The sequence below is a fragment of the Triticum urartu genome, chromosome 6A, assembly GCF_056163025.1.
Source record: "Triticum urartu cultivar PI428250 chromosome 6A, HENAU_Tu73, whole genome shotgun sequence".
Classification (NCBI taxonomy): Eukaryota; Viridiplantae; Streptophyta; class Magnoliopsida; order Poales; family Poaceae; genus Triticum; species Triticum urartu.
In genome coordinates, this window is record NC_141878.1 from 318,211,857 (window position 1) to 318,233,733 (window position 21,877).

Genomic DNA, 21,877 nt, shown 5'->3' on the forward strand with positions numbered 1-21,877 from the left:
CTGACTTGATTGCATCTCCCATAAGCTTCTGAGCCTTAGGAGCCGGTGCAGCATCCTCTTCCTCCTCCTCCTCCTCTTCTTCCGAATCTCTCATAATGGAGGATCTACCAAGTACTCTAGCAGTGGTCTTCTTGACCCTTTCTTTTCTCTTCTTTCCTTCTCCAGCAGCCTCTCCAGTTGGCTTGGAGGTTTTAGTAGTTGAGGCTCTAACTTTTAAGGTTGGCACCCTCTTGACAGGGGCCTTCTTGCGCAAGCCAGGCTTAGTTGATGCAACTATGTCATACTCCTTCTTCAGCACCTTCTTCTTGGAGCTGACTTCCTCCTCAACAGCCACATAATCCTCATCTTCAAAATCTGAGGTCTTCTTCTTCCTTGTTCTGGTGGCTGTCTTGGGCAAGTTGCTTGGTGTGCTCCTACTTCCCTCATCAAAAGTGCTAGAGGGAGTAGTGCCCTCACTCAATTGTACTTGTTCCTCTGACTTGTTCTGGCTGTCGCTCTGGTCAGACATTTATGCAAACTTACTGACAGCAGACCCTGTGAATAGATATGGATGAGGTAGAGTGTATGAGCATCACAAAGTGCAGAGCTTTTTGCAAAAAAATGACTTAAAACTTAGTTTTAGTTCTTCACAGAAAGCATTTCGGAGCTACCGATTTGTAAACTCGGTGATACCGAAGCAGCTTTTGGAACCTAAACTAGTGAACTCGGTCAGACCGAGTCACAATTCAGTGGCACCGAGACTGCTAGGGTTTCACAAAGAATCAAACTCGGTCACACCGATTTGCAGTTTTCGGTCAGACCGAAAGTGCAACTGCAATGGCCTAAGCCAAATCGGTGAGACCGATTTCTATAATTCGGTCAGTTCGAGATGAGTCCGGCGGAGACCTAACCCTAAATTTTTAAATCAAACCTAACCTAAGGGATGTTTTCAGTGGATAGATTGATTGCATACGTGGTCATGATCATGGCAAAGTAATGTGCTATGAATCGAAGTTAAAGGAATAGCACAAAAGATCGAACTCATACCCTAATTCGGCGGAGTTCGCTACGGCGGCAACGGAGGGGCAGAAATCCGTTGACGGCGAAGGAAACCAGCGGCGGGAGGTCGCTGGTGGCGAGAGGATGATCCGGAGACCCGAGGCGGCAGAGCAGGACACACGCGGGCTGAGAGGTTTTGAAGGAATTTCCAAAATCTCACCCGTGGGTATATATATCCCGACCCTGTCGGTGTGACCGAGTGGAACAACTCGGTGGCACCGAGATGCAGAATCGCAAGCGGTTGCTGCAACTCGGTGTGACCGAAAAGTTCAAATCGGTTGCACCGAGATTGAAAATCTAGATCAACTTAGTGATCTCGTGTGACCGAAATGGATGACTCGGTCATACCGAAATGCACAAAGAGGTTTTGGAAGTTTAAGTCTATGACGAATCGGGGACTCCAAGTGCTCCTCACACAGAGTGGTTCGAATCTGACTTGATCAAACTTTGTAATGTAGCATGAATAGAGTTTGAGACGAGAAAAGCATAGATAGCTAGAGGGAGTTCTTAGGCATTCTTGTCCATCCATTTGGCAAAAGAGAAAAAGCCAAACAATCAAAGCAACAAATGGATGTCCTCGAATGAGTAAAATATGCAACCAACATGCTCACACAATAAGATGGCAAATGAAATATGTGACAAAGCATGCACAATCACTCTAGCATCTAACAAGCAATTTGGCGATGACTAGGTCATCTATATATGAGTATATTGACTTAGGAGTCAAATGAGAACATTTGATCGTAGGTCATACTCATCGTTTAAGCACAAGTGGGGTTGCCACTTTTACATAAAGCATTGTTGTGTTCACACCATTAGAGTTGCTTTAGCTCAATTGATTAGAGTAAAGCTCCCCCTAGATGTGATATCCCCCCTAAGAGGGATGAACTAACCTTGGGTTTTGTTGATGATGACTTCATGTAGGTGTTGAAGATGTAGATGCTCAATGTTGATGTAGATCATTTGGAGCAATCCTTTGGAGTGAGTTACACTTTCAATACCTACACGGGTTAGTCCCACAAGGAACAAACAAGAATATCCATAGACATAGAGTGATGTTCACATAGGATGATGTCCATGAAAGGATTAGGTTACCTTGTCCCTTGTCTTACCAACAAGAGGGTTTGTGACTCCTTGAACTAGTGCAAGATATGGAAGTTGTTTGCACTCGTCCTCGCCAAAATGATATGAGTGAAGTATGTTGGCGGAGTCACCCTCAAGAACTCTCTAGTTCTTCTTCTTCGGGATCCACACCATCTTGATGGGAATCCTTGGAGTTGTAGTCGTACTTGATGAAGTAGAACTTGATGTAGTCTTGGGAACCCACTTGACCAAGGCTTTGGGAGCTTTCTCAAATGCATCAATCTCCTCTTGAAGCTTGTCCTTGCCTTTTTGCTTGTGGTCTTGTGGTGGATGATCATCTTGAGCTTGTGTTCCTTGGAAAGAAGTAGGATCATACTTCTCTTGTTGAGGAACAAATTTTGTCTTGGGGTATTGATCTTCTTCCCACTCAACTCTATTGGCATTGAACTTTTGTTCAAAACCAACACCTTGATTCTTTCGGTGTCTTCCTTGCTTGCGTACAATTTCCTCAAATTGCTTACTTCCGGCAAGGCTCTTGTAAACACCTTTCTCTATAATTCCCTTCAATAAGCTATTTTCTTGCTCAAGTGTAACTTGGATAAGAGAATCATTAGTGGAATCAAGAGAACTACTAGAAGCAACATCATTGGATTTAGCATGATTATTGTTACTACTAGAAGAAGAATCTTTCTTACTCTTGTTGCTAGATTTAACTTGTGGCATGTAGGTAGACAAGAGTAAACGCTTGGCAATGTAAGAAGAACGTTTCTTGCGAAGATCGTCATTGATCGCTTTTAAGAACCCATGCTCTTGCTCAAGGTTGAGCTTTTCGAAGCGTAACTTCTCATGAGTCTTTAAAAGTTCTCGATGATTTTCCAAGGTAGTTTCATGAGCTAACTTAAGAGTGTTTAGCTCTTTAGTTAGACGCTCAATCTCCTTCTTATCATCTACATTCGTTTTGTCTTGATTAGCATGATTAATAGCAAGTTCATCATAGTTTTGATCACTAGAATTGTCAACAAGTAAATCATTATCACCTAGCAAGTCATCTTCATCACTATTGAAATCAACATACTCGGGGTGTGATACTTTTGGGCCTTTAGCCATGAAGCATCTTCCAATTCCTTCATTTGGTGACTCAAATATGTCGTAGGAGTTGGTTGACACAAGTGCTAGACCGGAAACACCTTCATCTTGAGTATATTCGGAGTCGGAGTGATAACTTCTCTCGGAGTGATTGTCAGAGTCGGAGCCGGATACCCATTCACCAACGTGAGCTTGATGTCTTTGTTTTGTGTAGCCCCTTGATGATTTGTCCTTCCTTTCCGAACCCTTGCTTCTCCGTGATGTTCTTCGTTCATAGCGGTCATCTCTACTCATTCTCTCTCTTGGTGGTGATTCTTCTCTCCTACTCCTTATTTTGGGAGAATCTTCTCTTCTTTTGTAGGGAGACGTACACTCATTGGAGTAGTGTCCGGGTCTTCCACAATTATAGCAATTGCGCTCACGACTAGAAGATCTTTTGTCATTCTAGGACCTTGACTTGGAACTTCTTTTCTTGCTTATATTCTTGTAAAACTTGTTGAAATTCTTCACCATTAGGCTCAATTCTTCATTGAAGTTTTGTTTCTCACTTGATGATGTGGGAGCATCACATGAGGCTTTGTAAGCACCACTTGACTTGTTGTGAAGCTCTTCCTTATCCTTGAGTGACATCTCATGAGCAACAATCCTTCCAATGACTTCTGTTGGCTTGAGATCTTTGTAATTGGGCGTCATTTGGATCAATGTGCACACGGTATCATATTTTCCATCCAAGTCTCTTAGGATCTTCTTGATGATGAATCTATCGGTCACCTCTTCACTTTCTAAGCCAGCAATCTCATTTGTGATGAGAGCAAGCCTACAGTACATTTCAGTGACACCTTCACCATCCTTAATTTTGAACTTGTCAAGTTGACTTTGAAGCACATCCAATTTGGATTCCTTGATGGAGTCGGTACTTTCGTGCATATCAATCAAAGTATCACAAATTTCCTTTGCATTCTCAAGACGGCTGATTTTGTTGAATTCTTCGGGGCACAATCCGTTGAAGAGAATATCACAAGCTTGAGCATTGTATTGCATCATCTTCAACTCTTCCACGCTAGCCTCACGGTTCGGTTCTCTCCCATCAAAGAATTCACCTTGCAAGCCAATACACACAATAGCCCAAATGGCAGGGTTATGTCCAAGAATATGCATTTTCATCTTATGCTTCCAACTAGCAAAATTAGTACCATCAAAGTAAGGACCTCTACGGTGGTAATTTCCCTCACTAGACGCCATACTCTCCTAGGTTGTGAAACCAAGGCTATGATCACCAAAGCTATCGAAATCAAGGCAAATGGAGACCAAAGCTCTCATACCACTTGTAGAATCAAAAGTATGTCTAGAGGGGGGGGTGATTAGACTACTTGACCAAATAAAAATCTAGCATTTTCCCAATTTTAAGTCTTGGCAGATTTTAGCAACTTAGCACAAACAAGTAATCAACCTACACGTGCAATTATAAGAGTATAGCAATAGAATGTAAAACAATTGCATATGAAGGTAAAGGGAGGAGTTTGGAGGGAGCAAACACAATGTAGACACGGAGATTTTTGGCGTGATTCCGATAGGTGGTGCTATCGTACATCCACGTTGATGGATACTTCAACCCACGAAGGGTAATGGTTGCGCGAGTCCACGGAGGGCTCTACCCACGAAGGGTCCACGAAGAAGCAACCTTGTCTATCCCACCATGGCCATCGCCCATGAAGGAGTTGCCTCACTAGGGTAGATCTTCACGAAGTAGGCGATCTCCTTGCTCGTACAAACTCCTTGGTTCAACTCCACAATCTTGACAGAGGATCCCAAGTGACACCTAACCAATCTAGGAGACACCACTCTCCAAAAGGTAATAGATGGTGTGTTGATGATGAAATCCTTGCTCTTGTGCTTCAAGTGATAGTCTCCTCAACACTCAACTCTCTCTCATAGGATTTGATTTGGTAGAAAGATGATTTGAGTGGAAAGCAACTTGAGGAAGTCTAGAGATCAAGATTTATATGGTTGGAATGGAATATCTTGACCTCAACACAAGTGTAGGTGGTTCTCTCTCAGAAAATGTATGTTGGAAGTGTATGCATTTTCTGATGGCTCTCTCTGCGAATGAAGAGTGGGTGGAGGGGTATATATAGCCTTCACACAAAATCTAACCGTTACACACAAATCACCAAACTCGGTGGGACCGAATCATATAACTCGGTCTGACCGATTTAGTTCAAAATGTGAACGTTAGGATTTTCGGTGGGACCGATATGTCAACTCGGTGGTACCGATTCCATTAGGGTTAGGGCATAACGTAATCTCGGTGAGACCGATTACACAAACTCGGTGGGACCAATGTTGGTAATAGGCAAACAGAGAGTTGGCCAGGCAAACTCAGTGGGACCGATTCGCTCATCTCAGTTAGACCGAAACGTTACAAAGGGGAAACAGAGAGTTTGCATTGCAATCTTGGTGTGACCGATCGCTCATCTCGGTTGGACCAAAATGTTATGAAGGGAAACAAAGAGTTTGCAATCCCATCTCGATGAGACCGGGATCCCTATCGGTGAGACCGAAGTGACTAGGGTTTCTGGCAGTAGCTATGTCAAGTGAACTCGGTGGCGCCGGATAGAAGATTTCGGTGGGGCCAAGTTTGACTTTTGGTTTGGGACATATGTGGATATGAGAAAGTAGTTGAGGGTTTTTGGAGCATATCACTAAGCATTTTGAGCAAGCAACTCATTAAGCAACACCTCACCCCCTTTTAATAGTATTGGCTTTTCCTATGGACTCAATGTGATCTTGGATTACTAAAAGTAAAATGTAGAGTCTTGTGCTTTGAGCTTGAGTCAATCTTTTGTCCTTAGCATTTTGAGGGGTCCACTTTCTAATCCATGCCATGCGAATCATTGAGCTTTTCCTGAAATATTTATCTTCAAGTAGCATTAGCTCAATGAGCTATATGTTGTTAGGAATTACCAAAACCACCCAGGGATAGTTGCGCTTTCACATGATCATGTATATAGGCATCACGTCCGCGACAGGTAGACCGAAACAATTCTGCATCTACTACTATTACTCCACACATCGACCGCTATCCAGCATGCATCTAGAGTATTAAGTTCATAAGAACAGAGTAATGCATTAGGCAAGATGACATGATGTAGAGGGATAAACTCAAGCAATATGATATAAACTCCATATTTTTATCCTCGATGGCAATAATACAATACATGCCTTGCCGCCCCTACTGTCACTGGGAAAGGACACCGCCAGATTGAACCCAAAGCTAAGCACTTCTCCCATTGCAAGAAAGATCAATCTAGTAGGCCAAACCAAACAGATAATTCGAAGAGACTTGCAAAGATAACCAATCATACATAAAAGATTTCAGAGAAGAATCAAATATTGTTCATAGATAAACTTGATCATAAACCCACAATTCATCGGATCTCGACAAACACACCGCAAAAAGAGTTTCATCGAATAGATCTCCAAGAAGATTGAGGAGAACTTTGTATTGAGGTCCAAAGAGAGAGAAGAAGCCATCTAGCTAATAACTATGGACCCGAAGATCTTGGTAAACTACTCACACATCATCGGAGAGGTTATGGTGTTGATGTAGAAGCCCTCCGTGATCGATTCCCCCTCCAACGGAGCTCTGGAAAAGGCCCCAAGATGGGATCTCTTGGGTACAGAAGGTTGCAGCGGTGGAAATAGGGTTTCATGTTGCTCCTGGATGTTTTCGGGTTATATGGATATATATAGGAGGAATAAGTAGGTCGGTGGAGCTGTGAGGGGCCCATGAGGGTGGGGGCGTGCCTAGGGGGGCAGGCGTGCCTCCCTGCCTCGTGGCCGCCTCGCTCCTTTCTTGACGTCTAATCCAAGTCTCCTGGATCACGTTTGTTCCAAAAATAACTCTCTCGAAGGTTTCATTCCGTTTGGATTCCGTTTGATATTCCTTTACTGCGAAACACTGAAATAGGCAAAAAAACAGCAATTTGCACTGGGCCTTGGGTTAGTAGATTAGTCCCAAAAATAATATAAAAGTGTATAAATAAGCCCATTAAACATCCAAAATAGACAATATAATTGCATGGATCAATAAAAAATTATAGATACCTTGGAGACGTATCAAGCATCCCCAAGCTTAATTCATGCTCGTCCTCGAGTAGGTAAATGATAAAAACAGAATTTTTGATATGGATTTCTACCTAGCATAATTCTCAATGTAATTTTCTTTATTGTGGAATGAATGTTCAGATCCGAAAGATTTAAGACAAAAGTTTAATATTGACATAAAAATAATAATACTTCAAGCATACTAACTAAGCAATCATGTCTTCTCAAAATAACATGGCAAAAGAAAGTTCATCCCTACAAAATCATATAGTTTGGTCATGCTCCATTTTCGTCACAGAAGAATGCTCTCATCATGCACAACCCCGATGACAAGCCAAGCAATTGTTTCATACTTTAGTAATCTCAAACTTTTTTCAACTTTCACGCAATACATGAGCGTGAGCCATGGATATAGCACTATGGGTGGAATAGAATATGATGATGGGGGTTATGTGGAGAAGACAAAAAAGGAGAAAGTCTCACATGGACGCGACTAATCAACGGGCTAGGGAGATGCCCATCAATTGATGTCAATGCAAGGAGTAGGGATTGCCATGCAACAGATGCACTAGAGCTATAAATGTATGAAAGCTCAACAAAAGAAACTAAGTGGGTGTGCATCCAACTTGCTTGCTCACGAAGATCTAGGGCATTTGAGGAAGCCCATTGTTGGAATATACAAGCCAAGTTCTATAATGAAAAATTCCCACTAATATATGAAAGTGACCAAACAAGAGACTCTCTATCATAAAGATCATGATGCTACTTTGAAGCACAAGTGTGGAAAAATCAGGATAGTAGCATTGTCCCTTTTATTTCTTTTTGGGCCTTTCTTTTTTGGCTTTTTTTATTTTGGGACAATGCTCTATAAATGATGATCATCACACTTCTATTTATTTACAACTCAATGATTACAACTCGATACTAGAACAAAATATGACTCTATATGAATGCCTCCGGCAGTGTACCGGGAAGGGCAATGAATCAAGAGTGACATGTACGATAAATTATGCATGGTGGCTTTGCCACAAATACGATGTCAACTACATGATCATGCAAGGCAATATGACAATGATGAAGCGTGTCATAAATGAAACGGTGGAAAGTTGCATGGCACTATATCTCGGAATGGCTATGGAAATGCCATAATAGGTAGGTATGGTGGCTGTTTCGAGGAAGATATAAGGAGGTTTATGTGTGATAGAGCAAATCATATCACGGGGTTTGGATGCACCGGCGAAGTTGACACCAACTCTCAAGGTGAGAAAGGGCAATGCACAGTACCGAAGAGACTAGCAATGATGGAAGGGTGAGAGTGCGTATAATCCATGGACTCAACATTAGTCATAAAGAATTCACATACTTATTGCAAAGATCTACAAGTCATCAAAAACCAAGCATTACGCGCATGCTCCTAGGGGGATAGGTTGGTAGGAAAAGACCATCGCTCGCCCCCGATCGCCACTCATAATGAAGACAATCAAAGAACACTTCATGTTTCAAATTTGTCACACAACCGTTACCATACGTGCATGTTGCGGGACTTGTAATCTTCAACACAAGTATTTCTCAAATTCACAACTACTCAACTAGCACACTCTAACATCACCACCTTTATATCTAAAAACAATTATCAACTATCAAACTTCTCATGGTATTCAATGCACTATGATAGTTTTTGTTATACCCATCCTGGATGCCTATCATCTTAGGACTAATTTTATAACCAAAGCAATTTACCATGTTGTTCTAAAGGACTCTCAAAATAATATATGTGAAGCATGAGAGATCAATTATTTCTATAAAATAAAACCACCACCGTGTTCTAAAAGATATAAGTGAAGTACTAGAGCAAAATTATCTAGCTCAAAAGATATAAGTGAAGCACATAAAGTATTCTAATAAATTTCAATTAATGTGTGTCTCTCCCAAAAGGTGTGTACAACAAGGATGATTGTGGTAAACTAAAAAGCAAAGACTCAAATCATACAAGACGCTCCACACAAAACACATATCATGTGGTGAATAAAAATATAGCCTCAAGTAAAGTTACCGATGAACGAAGACGAAAGAGGGGATGCCTTCTGGGGCATCCCCAAGCTTAGGCTTTTGGTTGTCCTTGAATTTTACCTTGGGGTGCCTTGGGCATCCCCAAGCTTAGGCTCTTGCCACTCCTTATTTCACAATCCATCAAATCTTTACCCAAAACTTGAAAACTTCACAACACAAAACTCAACAGAAAATCTCATGAGCTCCACTAGTATAAGAAAACAAACCACCACTTAAGGTACTGTAATCAACTCATTCTTTATTTATACTAGTAGAATGCCCGTGCGTTGCCACGGGCATTTGAAATATTTTAATTGAGTTATATACATATAAATAATGCATGTTAAATTTCACTTGTGTAAAAAAGATGACAATCGGGTAATAATCGAAATCCACTTCACTTGCAATGCAAGTTGTGATGAGGACATCAATACCATTGTTACACCCACAGCCCCTACTGTTACATATACTGGACCAATTACTAGAGCTCGCGCACGCCAATTAAATTACTAGGTACTTTCGTTTCTTGGTAATGATTCTAATGTTCATGAGATTATGATGCTGCCTAAATTGGATACATTTGTTTTGCTTTCAAATGAAGGGCCTAGCTTGGAGAAGGATGAACATTGGAGCAAGAACACGCATGAAGTTGATGGCATGCGCAAGGGGATCAAGAACGGAGTTACAAGTGATGATTTCAGGACTTTGAAGCCGCCATAAGGAGTGCATGAAGCCATGGACGAAATATACAAGATGCCACTTCATAATATTCGTCCATAGGCTATTCTAGGTGCTGCGTCACCTTATTAATGGGCCAGGCCCATGTAATTTCGAAATACTTAAGTATAGGCTATTTTTAGAGTCCGTATGTGTGGGGAAACAAGAGTTAGGGTTGGTTTCGGACCCCACCCTCAAGGGCCACGAAATTCCCCTCTCTTCCTCCATATATACAGCCTTTAGGGCGTCGTTTAGACTTTGGATTTTGTTTAGATTAAAAGTTCGCCATAGCTGCAACTTCGCGTACTTCGTTTGTGTCCAACGACCAGACCAAGACGTCACAGAACCCCACCTTGATCAATAAAGCTTTCATCTTATATTCGCAATATCCAGATTGCAATCTCAGTTTCTTGCTTGTTCTTCGTTTGCTCGCAGGAAACAGGCCCTCGTGGTCAGGTTGATCGTGCTCCGGCGTGGTCAATAACCCCTCGGAAGTTGGTTTAGCGATTGCTAAGGCGCGACGTCTCGCACGTTCGTAGTCGGATCGTCAAGGTCGACTCCCACAGAAAACGATAGACACCATCTCATTGAAACATCGGGACACCTTTGCCTCTATCAAGTTGATAAAAAAGTAATTTGACGATGTATACATAGAGAGTGATGACCAGAGCCAGCGGAGGTTACGCCGCCACCGCCATGACCGGAGGCGTGACTCCGGGGATCCATCACCACCGATTGGCCACATCCTCTCCCGATCCGCCCTCCCGACGATGCCGCCGGAGCAGCACCGAATCACCGGGAAGGACGAACTCCGGATTGGTTCTCGCGCCGCCAGTCCCTCTAGACCGTGGGCCTACAACCTAGATCCTCGCCGTCCCCATCACCGGTGCCCACCTCTGGGGATGACGAGGTGGAAGAAAGGGGGAGGTGGCGGCGGCCGAGGGGTAGCCCCCCCCCCCCCCCGGCGATCGCCCTGGAGGGAGTGAACGAGGGGGTACGAGAGTTGGAGGTGGCGTCCTCGGAACCTTGTCGGTGGAACATCGACAGAATCCATCTCCATCTCTCTCATATCCTACAAAATTAAAAAATATATAGAAATGTGCCTTTTGAGTATTATATCACGTGCAACATATAAACAAAGAAGAACAATTATTTACATGCACCTCATCTGGTTGTGTAAAGCTCGCTGAGTTTTCAGCCCGGTCCATCATCACTACTTTAATGTCAGTCGACATTTTTTAAGCAGCATCCAAATCCATCAGCTTTTACCTACGAAGGTGGAAAAATATAAACAAATATTAGATTTTATTTAAAAAATGATGGTATTGAAAATATATATTCGTCGGTGAGCTGGTAGAAATGAGCGGTGTCCGTTTTTAACCGAATGAGATGTATGGTGCTTTATAGTAGAGTGAATGCCATGCCAATCTTAATAAATTGTAGGCTCATTCTAAATCACCTATTGATGATTATTTTCGGGAATCTCTACTATTTAGGTATGTGGTATTTCTCATTATAAAAAAGTGTGTTACATTTCTCTAGGAGCAAACATCCGATTTTCCCTTTATATAAAAAGTAGTCATTTATCCGCAATTTCTTGAATCCTTTTAAGTTATTTATATATACATAGAGAAATCGTCTGACACATCTCAACAACCGCAAGCAGTCCAACACAAAAACCAAATCGTTTGCATGGCGAGTTTAAGACACCTCATTTTTTTCGTTTTAAGAAGATGATGTTGGAACGATTAAAGTATATTCAGTTTTTTCTCTTAAAACTATGTTTATTTGTGTGATATTCTAAACTAAATTTATAGGACCGGTCTAGCGAGCGGCCGGCTGCTCGCTACACTTTGCGAGCGGCCGGCCTAAAATTGCAAGTTTTGGTCTCTAATAATCTATAAATAGTAATTATCTAGTGTGTGTCTTTTTTGTCAGTTAGTGGATATTTTCGTTAACATTAAATGCGTATAGACTAGTCTGTGAAACACATTTATTTTCGCCTCTTAAATCTTTAAAAAATCACATCTTTTAAACCACACGTTGGAATTCAGATCCGTTTTCATCTTTGGATTCATCGTGACGAGATCTTCGAAACTAGATCCCGCATGGGTATGTTTCGACGAATTTTTTTTATGCCAACTTTGGTGCTATATGGTGCAACTAAAGTACTGCATTGTGCAACTAGAATACATTGCCGCGTCAACTGAGTATATGTGTGTGTAACTAGTCCTGCCAACTAAATATCAATGCGTGTGCAACTAGTGTCCTGCCAACTAAACATCAATGTGTGTGTAACTGGACTATATTACAAGCCAACTAAGCATATGTGTGCAACTAGTATTCCTGCCAACTAAACACCGATGTGTGTGCAACTAGACTACGTTACAAGCCAACTAAACATCAATATGTGTGCAACTAGACTATATTACAAGCTATGACAATTCATATGCGACTATGCGGACCAGATTATGCAACTCTGTGGCCATGCGTGTGCCAACTAGGACTACTATGTGTGCAACTACAACTACTGTGGATGCAACTCCAAAAAACTGGGTTTAAAAAAATTGCACCATGCAGTACTAAACTTGCACAAAGTAGTACTGAAGTTGTACAATATAGCATCAAAGTTGGCATCAAAAAAATTTCGTCGAAACATACTCATGGAAGATCTAGTTTCAAAGATCTCATCGCAAAGAATTCAACAGTGAAGACGGATCTGAATTCCGGCGCACGGTTTGAAAGATATGGCTTTTTAAAAATTCAGAAAACCAAAATAATTATATGTGAATCTGTTTCTTTCAAATTGGACTAATCAGTGTGAATACATTAAATATTGATAACGACATGCACTAACAGATAAAAATACAATTCATGCATGATAAAAAAGCCCGGCCGCTCATTCTCTTCAGTTAGCGTGCAACCACTTTTTAGATTTTGGGAAGTTTATAAGTATGAAAAACCTTTATTTGTATATTCCATGTATAAGATATAGTGTACATTCTTGTGGTCTCCTCATTATTTACTTAAAAAAAAATCCTGTTTTTCTGAGCAAATGCAACGCAGCCTGGTTGTCCTTTTAAAAAATACATATATAAAAGAAGTCAAGACGGCTCTCACTCGCTCACTGATCGGGCACACTCACATCTCTCTCCGCCGCACTCACTCACATCTCACTCTCCCCCGCACATGTCGCCGCAGCCATCTCTCCCGGCTACGGCGCTGCGGCGACGCCGCAGCTATAGATCACCGTCTTGGCTTGGATCTGCTGCCTCCCCTCAACTTCCCGCCGCACCCCATCCCCTCCACCGCGATATCTCCGGTGAGCAGCGGGACCGCACATCTGGCCCGGTGAGCAGCCGGATCCGGCCGCCGGCCGGGAGGTGCAGAAGGCCTGGCCGTTATTCTTTGCGCCGGCGATGTAGCTGGAGAGAGGGTCTTCTCCGGTGAGCAACCGGACCGCACATCTGCCGCGGTGAGCAGCAGGATTCGGCCGCTAGTCACGCCGGCCACGTAGCTGTTGGGACGGTCCAACAATGTCTCCAGGCAGTCCATCTTCGGCAAGAGCAGAGCCGGGCTGCTGAAGAAGGCGCAGGAGCTCGCCATGCTCTGCGAGGCGGACCTTGGCGTCCTCATCTTCGACAGCGCCGGCAAGCAGATGGACTACTGCAGCCCCTCCACCATGTCCAATAGTTCTCCTTCGTCAATCTTCTCCAACCAATCTCATGGCACGTGCATACATCTCGATTCATCCCGGTTGCAAACTTATTTTGGATATTCTGTAATGCCCTGTCTAGCTAGGTGCCCCTCTGCGGCTCTAACGTGTATACTTTTAGATTGTTCTGTTTTTAGTACAAGAGTACATGTGTGTGGTGAACTGATAGATTCATTCCGGAAGATGAACTTATTAAAGTCACTTGAAATCCTTACAATCATCTAATGCCAAACGATCTGGGGCAGACACAATTGATATGTGTGAAATAGAAGATGAGAACGAACTTCAATTACCTAGAGTATGGGGATGCTCTGATTGTGTCCCGTGATGAAGTTAGTCAGGCAATGCTCATAATTTAGCTCCATGAGGCCATGGAGAAAAGGCTTGTGCCTCGCAAGGTACAGCTTTTGTCTACATGCTCAACAAAATATCACCTACCAGACTTGCAGTATAATTCAGAAGGATGGTCAAAGGTTACTTTACGTTGTATTATTATTAGTCAGATAAGTTCAGCTAAAAAAAGTTAGATAACAAGAACCGAGTTGAAGTTGTAGATGTATACGTCCTTGCAATCAACGACCCTAGGATTTAATGGTGTGTATGAATCTACACTTTATTTTGAACACTAACTTGCAATTCATGCAATGATGATTAAACAAACTCCAGTCTAGTGGATTCATGCGACGATGACGAAGTATTTGTAAGACTAACTTGCAGACTTGCAGTGATGATTCACTCGCAGTGTTTGAAGTGTTAGCAGATGAGTCGCTAAATGGGAAAGCTCTGATCTTGAAGTAATTTTGAGTGTGTTAAAACTGAAAGTTAATTCCTTTGTTTGGTTGATAAACTTTCTGATATGCTTCATAAGTGGGTTCATGGATATGCAGTTAAAAGTGAGTAACTATGGTATTGTATATGATATTAAAATATTCAGTACAGTAGCAATGTAGAATTTCTACCAAACTGATGTTTGATTTAGTTATCTTTGTATCAACAGCCACACAACTGTATGAAGCCCTTTTTCTTTTGCACTTCCAACTGATAGGGTGGAGCTAATGTGAGAGGAGCTGGTCCTTGTGATAATCTCTGGTCACGGCTGCAGAAAAGGGCTTAACGGAATCTACCGAGTGCCTGCTGGTAGCTGGTGCAAACTTACTTGTTTTTGACATGGTAACAACGCTCTTTCTATCACATATTATTGTGTTTTCTTGGCTTTGCAGTTTCAGACTTTCAGTAGATATGTACTGATATGCAACAAATATACTATTCGAAAAAGAGAAACAAAATGTTGCTATTTGAAAATGTTATATAACACATGGAACAAAATTTTAATATGTTAATATATAACACACGAAACAAACAACAAAAAATAACATATTTTCAGGAGGAGCATAGTCATCATAGGTTTTAGAAATGGAGCTACAAAAACCACATATTCTGAAATGCAGTTGAAAAAAGGAGTGGAAGCATAGCAAAGTAAATAAACCTGCAATCATCTAAAAGGGACATCATCGCTAAGTTTCAAATACACTGAGAGGTACATATTTTTGTCAATTGATATTCAAGTACAATCAAGTAATGGTCCAAAAGAAGGATGATGTAGCCATTACAGAAAGACTACTGACAACATGAAAACTGTCATGGATCATTAGTCATGTTCTGAAACATGAAAACAGTACTGCTCCATCTTATATTAAACAATTCTTGTTTTTCATGAAGGGATTTTATGTGAAACAAGTTAACGAGCAGCTTCCCAAAAGAGATGGAAACCAATGGAACCTATGATATGCACATAAAAAAATGGAACCTATGTAAGTGCTCTCTGTTGACTTCTCCCTTCTATAAGCTATTGAAATCAATGAAACATTCCAGGATAAAGAATTTGGTTGTTACCAATCTAATAATCATACACCTTTTGATAATGTTATCAGCTAGCAACTGAAACTATATCACACTTTCATTTGATATCACACTCCAGTGCTAGCCTAATGCTGTTTATAAAATCCTTGCAGCCAAACATGTTGCCTTCTCAGTCGGCTGGAGCTTCATGTGGGTTATTCTATTTGGACTCCTATTTGCCGTGGTCAGATCATATGCAGTGTACAAATACAGTCTACATTCTACAGGTAAAACATCTCTACTCATTTCAACAGTAATGTTTTATTGATCCTCTCGCATGACGCTTATACTATGGTATGGTTCGGTTTTCATTGTCTGGTCAGCATATTAAGACTGCTATTGTATCCATTGTTACACTACCCTTTACCAGATTACGAGCATGAATGATTGTCTTCATTGCATGAACAGGTTGATCACAAGGACATGTGGGTACTTGTTCGATTGAATTAAATCTTTTATGAAATACAAATAACAACCTGCTCTGCTAATAATCTTGTATGGAAACTTCTCCTTTTAAATTCCTACATGATTGAACACAATAATGTTTTCGTTAATGCCATATACTTCACAATGCCCGAATCTTACACCAGGAAATGAAATTTACATAACTTGTAAATTAACTATATTTTTTAGAGAAAACTGAAATATATTCCAACCCAATGGATGGACTTGCCTTGAGCAGGAGATAGGAATGCCTTTTCTAATAACTACTACCGCATATGTAAACCTAATGCCCGGTAGAGAACTGCATTCAAATTCCCAAGGAGAAGACCACTTATATAGTTCACCAAATAGGTTCAACAATTCGACATAACTATAGATGTCAAGTCATGTGAGTACTTGTTTGATTGAAAGCAAGTGTACTTGTGTCACTTTATGAGTGAAACTGGGCCTAGCATTTGCGTTGATGGCATTATTCTACAGAAAAAATACAACGCTCCTGTAATAGAAGGCATTATGTTAGTGAATTCTCAGAAATCGGGATATGTGAAGTTACAGCAAGAAAGGCCTGAATTCAATTATGCTGCTTTATTGTATCAATCTGCAGCAGAACACACACACGAGTATATATACTAATAGTGTATCAAGCTGAATGGATGAAACCAAATATTAGACACTCGCACTGCTTGTGGCAAACTCTGGATCATAGTGGAAAACAAAGTATCTGGCTGGAAAGGCAATAACAAAACTTGATATAGTAGACCACAACGTTGAAATAATGCAATCTTATGCAATAATAAGATGGGCTGAGTATTGTGGAATTATGAAAAAAAATACCATCTTATAATCTTCAAAATTATGTCCATGAACATATTATAACCTAATAAAAGGGAGAAGGAAAATACAATACTGCAATTCAACATCTTTTATCATTGGTCAGTGAGGTATAACCAAAACAATCGTTCTGGTGAAAGTACATGCAAGATAATAAAGAACTTCTCCTTCTCAGGAGCATGCATACTTTGACCCTTTAGAGCCTACATTCATTCTTGATACCCATTAGTGATATCACCGAGAGGGGATAGGGGAACTTTTTGCACGTCTGCTTGTACATTCATGGTACCATCATCATTTTTCGTACGATATTAACCTTATATTCTGGAATGGAGGGAGTATATATACTATCATCGCAGTGCCGACACATAAAAACATTCTTACCTGATATCGTAAGGGCAGATAGATTTTCATCTTGTCGCTTGACGTTAGCCTCCTCTTTTTTCTTTCGATAAGCAGCTCGTCTCCGAGCCTTTATCATCTCTTTTTTTGTCAAGGTCCATAGAGGATGGTCGATTAGCATCAGTGATATCACTGAGAGGATGCCGTGGAACATTCTCCTGCCTCTTTTCCTCGTTATTACGTTGCATGCCAGCTAGTTATTATGTCTTTAAAGATGCCAGATGTGAGAGTAGTTGAGGCAGGAAAAGTACGAGGTATTTTTTTTATCGTATTTACTAAACATTAATTAATAATACCTGTCATTGGAAAGGAAGGTTGATTTTCATCTTGGAGTTTGACCGTACCATCATTTTTTCTTCCGATAAGCAGCTCGCCTCCGGGCGTTTTTCTGCTCCCTCTTTTCGCCTGTTAAGTTTTTTTTCATGACAGCTCCTGTCTTCATGTGATCGGATGTTGCATCAGACACAGGTAAAACCTCCAAGGCATCACGACCAGGAGCATGTACAGCTAATGGAACAACATAAAAGCCATAAGCTAGGTTAATGTATGAAAATAAACCACCTTAAGCACAAATTAGATCAGATCCAAGATGTATGAGGTAATACCATTTGAACTTTGTGGTACATTTGTCGCATAATTTTGTGTCAGATTACTAGGAGCCGGCAACGTATCTCCATTATATAGGAGTTAGATCGGACGGTTGTCTGCGTCATGTAAACATAACAAATATTGGTCCGAAATAAGGCAAAGTTGTAGGCACATGGTGTTAACCCTTCAGCAAAAGAATACCTACCCGAAATCAGATGGGAAGGTTGATGAACATATGTGTTATCACCATCGGTCTGTTCAACTATGATCCGTTCCGAGGGAATAATATGGACTCCTACAAGTCACAAGTCTGTTAGGTATGATTGATCACATAAAACACATAAAATTAAGCTCTGTATATTTGCACAACCTTAATACCTGGACTACTTGGGTAAATCTTGTCAACTTCATCAGCTACGGGTATAATCTCTGGGTTATAGTCGTCAACATTTGTCCCATCCATCAGGTCTGCAACACATTCAGTCTCCTGTGATGGTGCTCGACATGTATAGCAAAATTTGTAGTTGAACATATACCAGGAGGTACATATATACCTGGAGTATCATATGTGCTATCAGTCTATCACCATCGGTCTGTTCAACTATCACCCGTTCCGAGGGAGTAATATGGACTCCTACAAGTCACATGCTTGATCCATTAGACTCGGTCGTGCCCAAGTCTGTTAGGTATGATTGATCACATAAAATTAAGCTCTGTAATTTTGCACAGCCTTATAGCTGGACTACTTGGGTAAATTTTGTCAACATCGTTGGCTACGGGTATAATCCCTTGGTTATAGTAGTTAACATTTGTCGCCTCCATTGGGCCTACAACACATTCAGTCTCCTGGGATGGTGTTTGACATGTATAGCACAATTTATAGTTGGACATATACCTGGAGGTACATGTGATGATGTCGTCTGCTCCGTTGGCTTGCTGTGTGGATTCCCCATATGTAACTATATAAAAAAAAGACATGTCCAACAGCCTTAGGTTATTAGCAAATACTTGTAAACTGACTTTGCTGCTTACATCTTAATAATGCTAACATCAACTGTTCGTCTGATTGCAAACCGATCACATGAAATTCCAACAGTCCTATTGTACAGAAAGTCAGTCCATAAGGGCATATATGTCCAACAGACTGCTACTTTGATATATGAGTTTTGATGTAGAGGTCAAAAAAGAAAGACATGTCTAACAGACGCTGCTACTTTGCAAACATGAACTGTTCATCTGATTGCTCCTTATTACATGTTTAAAATTCAAAATGCTAACACAAACTGTTCATCTGATTGCAGCGAGATCAAGCAAAACTGCAACAGTTCTAAAGGCTGTCGAAGATCACAAGGGCAGCTCGCTATTGTACAGGACTTCGGTCCATAAGGGCAACTTGCTGAGATTTATGCTATACATGTCACAGAACAGGGATCAATATGAGGCGTCATTTGACTGAACTTCAGTCAGTACATGTTACAGAACTTCAGTCAATATGGGGCGTCATTGGATTGAACCCCAGAATTGTTTGACCTCTACACAACGACATTACAAAGAGAATCCGTGTACAGCATACCTGGGGCGTGCACTCCCATCGATTTGTTTAACCCCAGATTTGTTTGAGCTCTACAGATTATTGAGTTTTGTTTGTTTGATCCGGTACAGCATACCTGGGGTTGAAACCGAAATGCGTCTGCGGCGGTGATTCAGAACCGTGGCGCCCGTTCCGTAACATGGAGGCGAGATCCGGCAGGGTCTTTCTAGTGAGATCGGCGGCGGCGTCGTTGTTGTGCGTCTGCGTCAGTTCGCAGATCGCACGACGGCGGCGCTGTGTCCAGGAGATCGGGCGCCGATTCTGTAACGTGGAGGCGAGATCTGGCGGGTTTTTCCCAGTGAGATCGGCGGCGGCGAAGGGAATGAGCGACGGGGACGTAGGGACGGATGACGGCGGCGAACGACTCGTGCGTGCGAGTGCTTGAGGGCAGGATGAATCGCTCGTACGTGCGAGGGACTCGTTAATTTTCGTAGGGTTTTTTTCATAGATTTTTTTCACTGTTTTTTTAGGATCGATCGGAGGTTTGCTGCGTGGACCTTGTGGGTGCATTGTTATTTTTTTTGTTCGCGGGTTCAGAGGGAATCGCTGGGACGTGGGAGGTGGGAGGGAGGACGAAAATAAACCGGTGTTGATGGGATGAAACTTAACCGTGGAGACTATCAACTGAGACATTAGGATTAGAAATTGATGTTAAATCTACTGTATTTCAACTTCTTTATGGTTCATACCCTTCAATACTAGTCATAGGTGTAAACAACACATGAAAAACATAATTTGTCAAAAACAGAACAGTCTGTAGTAATCTGTAGGTTTTGAATACTTCTGTAACCTTAAAAATTCTGAAATAAATTGGTGGACGTGCTGAATTTGTCTATTAATAATCTGCAAAAAGAATTAACCTAATCTCACTCTCTAATAAAAATGGCAGCAAATCTCGTGAGCGCTAAAGTTTCCTTTTTAACAGGAAGATCGCAAAAACTTCCCCCAAATCTTTTCAAAGGTTCTACTTGGCACAAACACTAATTAAAAATATAAAACCACGTCTAAATGGAGACTAGATGAATTATTTATTACTAAACAGAGCCAAAAATCAAGAAACAAAAAAAAATTGGGTTGTCTCCCAACAAGCGTTATCGTTTAACGCCCCTAGCTAGGCATTGACAATTTTGATGATGCTCACATGAAAGACAGAAATTGAAGCACAAAGAGAGCATCATGAAACACGTGACAAACACATCTAAGTCTAGCATACTTCCTATGCATAGGCATTTTATAAGTAAACAAATTATCAAAACAAACAAAAACTAGCATATACATGGAAGAAAAAGGAAACAATAGCAATCGCAACATGACGAGAGGTAATTTAGTAACATAAAAATTTCTACAACCATATTTTCCTCTCTCATAATAATTACATGTGGGATCATAAGCAAATTCAACAATATAGCTATCACAAAACATATTCTTAGCATGATCCACATGTATGCAAAGTTGACACTCTTTCAAAATAGTGGGATTAACATTAACTAAAGTCATGACCCTCCAAACCCACTTTTATCAAAAACTTCATAAGATTGAACATTCTTCAAATATGTGTGATCTAAGGTTGACACTCTTCCAAACCCACTTTCAATATTATTGCAAACACCATTATCAATCTCATATTCATCATGGGGCTTAAATAAATTTTCAAGATCAAAAGAAGAATCACCCCAATCATGATCATTGCAACAAATAGTAGTCATAGCAAAACTAGTATCCCCAAGCTTGAGGTTTTGCATATCATTAACACAATTGACATTAAGATAATTTATGATAACATCATTGCAATCATGCTTTTCATCGAAGGAACTATCAAGTATGGGTGCAATAGCAACGATCTTATGTTTAACATAAGGAACTATAGCAAACTCATCTTCATAAATATTGGCATCATGGCTATAAGAATAGCAACCATCATGTTCATCAAGTGATATTTCAATCAAATCATCAGAATCATAATTATCTATAGATTCGTGCATATCATTATTTTCTTCCAAAGCAACGGTCATTCTCTCAATAAATTCCTTAACATAGGCATTGTGAGCATAGTTTTCATAGCAATATTTAAGTATGTCAAGATTTTCAGATTTTTAGAGAGTAATATCATACTTTTCAATCAAAGAAGCAACTTCATAAGCACCCTTAAAAGCAACAAATTCTTCAATTTGTTCGATATCGTAGTAACTATAAACACCCTTTGCATAAGAAGATAAGATTTCATTTTCATTAAACTCACATAGGCAGGGAAGGTGTTTTTTTAGGGTTCTTAGAGAATCAAGTAAAATCATAAATTTCACAAAGATTCCAAGCATAACACAACAATC

At 40.8% G+C, this 21,877-nt stretch overlaps 2 long non-coding RNA genes across 4 annotated transcripts; one reads left to right on the forward strand and one right to left on the reverse strand.

Moving 5' to 3' along the window:
• The first annotated feature begins 13,188 nt into the window (after positions 1 to 13,188).
• Positions 13,189 to 19,611, forward strand: LOC125513256 (uncharacterized). 2 transcript variants are annotated; one of them, XR_015608143.1, is made up of 5 exons: positions 13,189 to 13,808; positions 14,793 to 14,965; positions 15,515 to 15,606; positions 15,808 to 15,921; positions 19,261 to 19,611. It is a non-coding gene; the product is annotated as an uncharacterized LOC125513256 (long non-coding RNA). The 2 variants fall into 2 exon arrangements; XR_015608144.1 differs by having other exon boundaries at positions 14,841 to 14,965.
• Positions 17,354 to 20,295, reverse strand: LOC125513257 (uncharacterized). Of its 2 annotated transcripts, none has more exons than XR_015608145.1 (8): positions 19,627 to 20,295; positions 18,855 to 18,918; positions 18,514 to 18,593; positions 18,338 to 18,427; positions 18,165 to 18,254; positions 17,977 to 18,075; positions 17,668 to 17,878; positions 17,354 to 17,577 (listed from the first exon to the last, which is right to left on the reverse strand). It is a non-coding gene; the product is annotated as an uncharacterized LOC125513257 (long non-coding RNA). The 2 variants fall into 2 exon arrangements; XR_015608146.1 differs by having other exon boundaries at positions 18,330 to 18,427.
• Positions 20,296 to 21,877: the final 1,582 nt, after the last annotated feature.